Source organism: Lynx rufus, unplaced genomic scaffold (genome assembly GCF_022079265.1).
Source record: "Lynx rufus isolate CCGP_SWC_20201006 ecotype Redwood Valley unplaced genomic scaffold, mLynRuf1.p SCAF_6, whole genome shotgun sequence".
NCBI lineage: Eukaryota > Metazoa > Chordata > Mammalia > Carnivora > Felidae > Lynx > Lynx rufus.
Window position 1 is genome coordinate 111,406,644 of NW_025814878.1, and position 6,288 is coordinate 111,412,931.

Below are 6,288 nucleotides of genomic sequence, written 5' to 3' on the forward strand. Positions count from 1 at the left end.
TTTTTTTATGGTTATTTACTTTTGAGAGAGAGGGAGAGACAGAGCATGAGCAGGGGAGGGGCAGAGAGAGAGGGAGACACAGAATCCAAAGCAGGCTCCAGGCTGCGAGCTGTCAGCACAGAGCCCGACGCGGGGCTCGAACTCACGAACCGAGAGATCATGACCTGAGCCGGAGTCGGACACTCAGCCGACTGAGCCACCCAGGCGCCCCCTCCCAGTTCTGCTATTTATAGGGAGCGTGACCTGCGTGTGAGGCTCCTGGCCTCAGTTTTGCTCATCTGTGAAAGGGACGATAATACCTATGCTGTGGCTATGAAGGTTAAAGATACAGCTGTAAAATGCCTGGCACGTGGTACCTCTGCTATTATTAAGGGGTAGTAAGGGTGGAGGCTTCTGGAACAGATGGACCTGGGAGATAAGATAATAGAAACGTGGGCTCTGAAGAGGGAAGCATGATCCACTCTCGACCTTCGGGAGCTGGCAGCGGGCTCGGACAGGGCAGTGAGACCAGGACTGGAGGGTGGGGAAGGAGAACAGCACTGTATCCTCCTAGAGATGTTGGTGGCCAGGCCAGCGCCGAAGCGGAAGGAAGACGAGGTAATGAAGCCAACGCTGCAGACCAGGTGACTGGTTGGGTGAAGAGGGGTCACTGCTGATGCCTTATTCTCAGCCTGGGGGTCGGGAGGGGTAGGGCGGCCTTTGCCTAACTGGAGGAGACTGGGACAGGGCGGGGGAAACTGAGTTCACTTGAAGACGTGTCTGAGAGGACAAGACGATGAGGGAGCTGGAGGGGGGGAGGGGGGAGGGAAGGCTCCGGAGAGGGGGCAGAGACCCCTGCCATTGAGGCAGGAGAGAAGGGTAAGCATTTGGAGGTTGGCACAGGGTTCCGTTGAAGAAAGACAACCTCGGGCCAGTAGTCTCCTTCCAGAATCATGTTGCCATCCCCAAGGAAGCAGGAAGCAAGACCACCTTGCTCTGCACAGGCTGCGAGGCCTCGGGAAGGCTGGGGCCCGCCATCCTTTCAAGGACGGTGCCCTGCCCTGACGTGGCCTCAGGAGCCCCCACCGCCCCGGCCTGGCTGTTGGGTCGGGCTGTCGTCTTCGCTGAGGGCACTTATCTGCCGGGGACGATGGAGGCCCCGGCAGGTGCAGCACAGCCTCTCTGCAAACGGGCAACCCAGAAAGTCAGGATAGCACACGAGGAGGCCCCGTGGGCGCTGCTAACGTGTTCCCCCAGTGCTGACCCCGGCGGACTGCTTCTCGCATCTTCTCCTGCGCCTCGGAGCCAAACCACTGGGAAGGTTCATCTCGTTTCCCCTTGTTCCGGATGTTATACTGAAAGCCCCGAGAACTCCAAGTGGACGACGTCAAGAAAGGATCCCACTGCAACGTTTCTGCGCCTCGTTTTTCAGGTCAGCTCATAATCCTCTCAGGTGTTTTGAACGAAGTTAGCGCGGCCCATGTGACTCATCAGCCCCTGGGGCAATCACAGGCAGGAAGAGGAGACTGCTTACCGCACACAATCCCATCAAGATGACCCCAAATGAATTTATGGAAGAACCCGCAGTTCCCATTCGTAGAAAATGTGTGAAGCCACCCAGGACATGGCTCTCGGGGAGAAGGGCAGCGGGGAGACTGAGTTAGCCTTTCACTGATGATGCCCCGCCCTCTGCTTAAATGTTGTAAAATATTTCTTTAGTGAAGAAACTTCGTTGTTTCTTGAGGCGAGAGAGTATGAAGGTCACAGCATCGCCCGTGAATAATCTTGCCGATAATGTTTAACCCGAATCTGATTAAGACTTACTTTCCAGTTTACAGTGAACGCAGAGTGTGAAGGAAAAAGCTAAGGGTGCCGGGTGAAAACAACCAGACAGATTGCAACTGTGGGCAGGGCTGGTAGATACTGTTGTTGTTCCACAACAGTCATTCCCGGGCCACTTGTTCTTTGGCCACTTCCCTATAAAGCAGCTAAAAGACCTGATACTTGATTTCCCAGTGGGCTGCCCACCCCCCTCCCTCCCCCTTGCATCTAGAAACAATCATGAGATCCAGTTCTTGTCATTGTGAAGTAAGGGGAAATCTGCTAGTGGCTTCTAGGAAGTATTTTCCTCCTTGGTGAAGGAAGAAGGTACAGAGAGAAAGCCCCTTTGGCTCCATCCTCCATTTTTCCTGTCTGAGATGCTGCCCTGTGAGAATGTGATGTTTGGAGCTATGGCAGCCATCTTGTGCCCATCAGGGGAAACATGGTGGACACATGGATTTTATTCATTATCTATTGCTGTGTCACAAATTACCTCAAAACTTAATCTCTTAAAGTAACATTTATGATTGTACATAGCTTCTGAGGATTAGGAACCCAGAAATGGCTTATTTGAGTGGTTCTGGCCCAGGGTCTCTCATGAGGTTGTAGTTAAACTGATTCTCAGGGTTGCAGTCATTTCAAGGGTCATTGGGGTGGGAGAATCCACTTCCAAGCACACTCTCATGGTTGTTGGTAGGCATCAGTTCTTTGCTGGCTATTGATAGAAAGCTTTGATGCCTTGCCACATGGATCTCTTCAGTGGGCTGCTCACAAGATGACAGTTTGCTTTCCCCAGAGTGAGAGATGCAAGAAAGTGAGAGAGAGAGAGAGAAAGAAAGAGAACAGTGTGAACCCACGTTGGGGATTGTAGTCTTTTTATAACCTAATCTCAGAAGCGATGCCATCCTTTCTGTCATATTCTATTGGCCACATTGATAACCCCGGTAAAGTGCAGGAGGGATATGAATACCAAGGTGGGAACTGTTGAGGGCCAGTCTGGAGGCGAGCTACCACACTGAGGATAGCAAAAGAGAAAGAAAGAAAAAGCCTGAGTCCGTGAGAAGATTGTTGACTGACTGTACCTATCCCCCAACCATTTTGTACCCTTTCTATTATGCCAGCTAACTGGGTATCTCAAATGTTTAAGCCACTGTTGATTTGATACTTGCTGCGAAACACCTCATGGCTAATGCAAGGGCTATTAAATATTTCCAGTAAAATGTAAACTTGATCTTGAAAAGAACAAATAAAATATGCCATGGGTTTTTAGTAAAAACAAGAAGAAATACTTTAAGGTAGTTTGTTATGATAGATGAAATCATCTCGATTTGTGAAAATTCTGAAAAATTTAAAAATTTTCAGGAAATTTTTATAATACCTTTTAGAAATTGCTTATCAACAATGACTTTTGTTAGAAGAAGTAGAATATTTTTCTCTCCGGTGTTCCTCCTGAAAATGAAGTGGGGCTCTTCCTAATTAATCAAACAGGGCTTTAACACGCATCAAACACGCATCTAACACTTTGATGCATGTGGCTTGATTTCTGGATACTTGATCGACTATAGGTGTATTCTCTGTGTGGTGCAAAGGTTCACACCTTTTCTAAAAAGTCAGCAATTTTTAAAATTAAGGCTGAGGGAGAGAGGAGAAAAATGTGACACAAGGGAGTTGGGGACAGAGCTTGCTGGCATGGTGTCATGGTGTCCTTTATATGACCTTGAGATAATTCATGCAGCCTAAATCATATCTTCCCATTATGAAATAGCTCCAACATAAAATACCAAAAATAGAAGAACAAGTATCCGAGGACCTACCAGACATATTGAACAATCTTAACATTTCACCACATCTCAGTCAAATATTTGTTTGGTTTTCAAGAAACGAAATATCGCAGATAGAGTTGAAACCTCCTTTTGAACCCTTCCCCTCTTTCCTAGTCTTATCTCCCTGCCCCACTCTCCTTCCCATGGGAAACCAGGTCCCACATTGGACAGAACCTACCTCTTCCATGTTTTTATAGTTCTATTACACAAATATGATTTATAACCATGTATACTGTTGTTTCATAAATGTTTCTAAATTTCACGTAAGCAAACCCATTGATTTATTCTGCGATTTGCCATTTTCATTCGGGTTGTGACACACGGTTCTCATCTTTTGCATTTCGCTGCTTTTGGGTAACCCATTATGGGACCGTGGGACAACATATTTATTATTCTCCTACTGATGGACATTCTGGTCATTTCCAACACTTCACCATAACAGCAATGCTGAAGTGGTCACCCTTGTGTACATCTCCCTCTGTAAGGTATGGGGATTTTTCGGTCTCCGTATGGGTGTATCTGAATTTATGGAGGGGACTGAGTGATGATGGGAAAGCCCAATGCCGTTGAAAGCAGATTTCTATTACAGTGGTTCCCCATAACAGTGGCGATGCGCCCCAAGACCCCCCCAGTGGATCCCCCAAACCCTGAATAGTAGTGAGCCCTCTATGCATTATGTTTTTCCTGTATGTACGTACCTATGATAAGGTTTAACTTATAAATTAGGCACAGTAAGTAAGAGATTAACAACAACAATAAAACAATTATAACAAAATCCCATAATAAAAGTTTTGTGAATGCGGTCTCTCTCTCAAAATATCTTACTATGTTGCGCTCACCCTTCTTCCTGGGCTGGTGTGAGATGACAAGATGCCTACATGAGGAGATGCCGCGAGGAAAATGACGCAGGCGTTGTGACGCAGCGCCGGGCTACCACTGACTTTCTGGCAATACGTCAGGAGGACGGTCACCTGCTTCCGGACTGTGGTCGACCACTGGTAACTGAAACCACAGACAGCGAACCAGTGGTTGGGGTGGCAGGGGGACGGGGGTGGGGGGTGATGCTGCACTTACATTTCCAGAGACCAGGGCACATGCAGGCCCACCTGGGGAAACAACGGGTTTGGTCAGGAAGCAGAGGGATAAGGGGAAAGCAGGGCCCAGAGCCTTTCCTGTGTTTTCTGCCAGAAACACAAGGCAGGTGGGAGGAAAAGCTTGGGTTGGCTAGTTTGAATAATGTCAGGGGCTGTGGACCGTAGAAGTGGCCTTTAGCTGTCTGGTCCCTGGCCCTGGGTGACTAGGGCAGAGGAATATTGCCTCCTGGAGTATAGGAGCCCACGGAGGAGGTGGGTCGGAGTGTGGGCTTGCGATTGCTTGTTGGCATAGGAAAGGTGTTTCCTCGAATTGGCTAGCCCTGGGGGCTTGGGGGCGTGGGCAGTCTCTCCTCAGTCAGGGATGCCACACAGGCCAGAGCAAAAGAATATACAAAATAAGAAAATAGAGTTAATGCAGAGGGCACTTCTCCAATCGGACTATTGCTCTCTAGAATGGTTGGGCCAATTTACGTTCCCACCGAGAGTTTATAAGAGATCTAATTGCTTTGCTTCCCTTGTATTACCAGAATTTTAAAAATTGCCAATCTGCGTGATGTGAAACGCTATCTCATTGTTCACCTGACATTTTCCTGGTTCTTTGTGAGGCTGGGCATCGTTTCATCCATCCCTTGGTCAATCCAGTTTCCTCTTCTCTGAATTGCTTTTTCTTAGCCTTTTTCCTTTGGGGGTGGGGGCAGTATATGTCTTTTGTCAGTAAGGAATACATGTCGGTACGAATACTAGCTAATATTAAATGCGTCGCAAATAGCTTCTCTCAGTTTGTGACTTGTAACTTAAAAAAAATTTTTTTAAGTTTATTTATTTTGAGAGAAACAGAGACAGTGCAAGTGGGGGAAGGGCAGAGAGAGAGAGAGAGAGAGACAGAGAGAGAATCCCAAGCGGGTTCCTCACTGTCAGCACAGAGCCTGATGCGGGGCTCAAACTCACGACAACATGAGATCATGACCTGAGCCAAAACCAAGAGTCGGAGGCTTAACCGACTAAGCCACCCAGGCACCCCTTAATTTTTTTATGCTGTCTCTACAATACAGGAGTTTAAAATGTATCATTGTATCATTCTTTTTCCTTTATGATTTACGTTTTTGTGGCTTGAAGTCATAAAAATGCTTTCCCATATAAAATAGAATCTTGGTTATTTTAAATGATTTAACCATCAAGCCTAAGCTATCGGTTCAGTCTCCGTCGAAAAACTACAGTCTGGTGGGCAATTTGGCACCATCTATTTTAAAATAAATACTTGTAGAAATTTATCCTACAGACATACTCACAAGAGTCCCCAAAAATATATGCACAGGGTTGTTAAATACAGCAACATTTGTAATAGCAAAAATCTAGAAGTAACTAAATATCCATCAGTGGAAAGAAAGCTAGCTAAATGAATTATGGCACAGTCATATAATGTAATTCTCTGCAGCCACAGAAAAGAATAAGGGAGATCTGGATGTGCTCATATGGAAAGTTCTCCAAGATATATTAGTAAGTAGGGAAAATGAAAATAAAAAACCTAGGATCCAAACAGTATGCTATCATTTATGTTGAAAAGAAAAAAA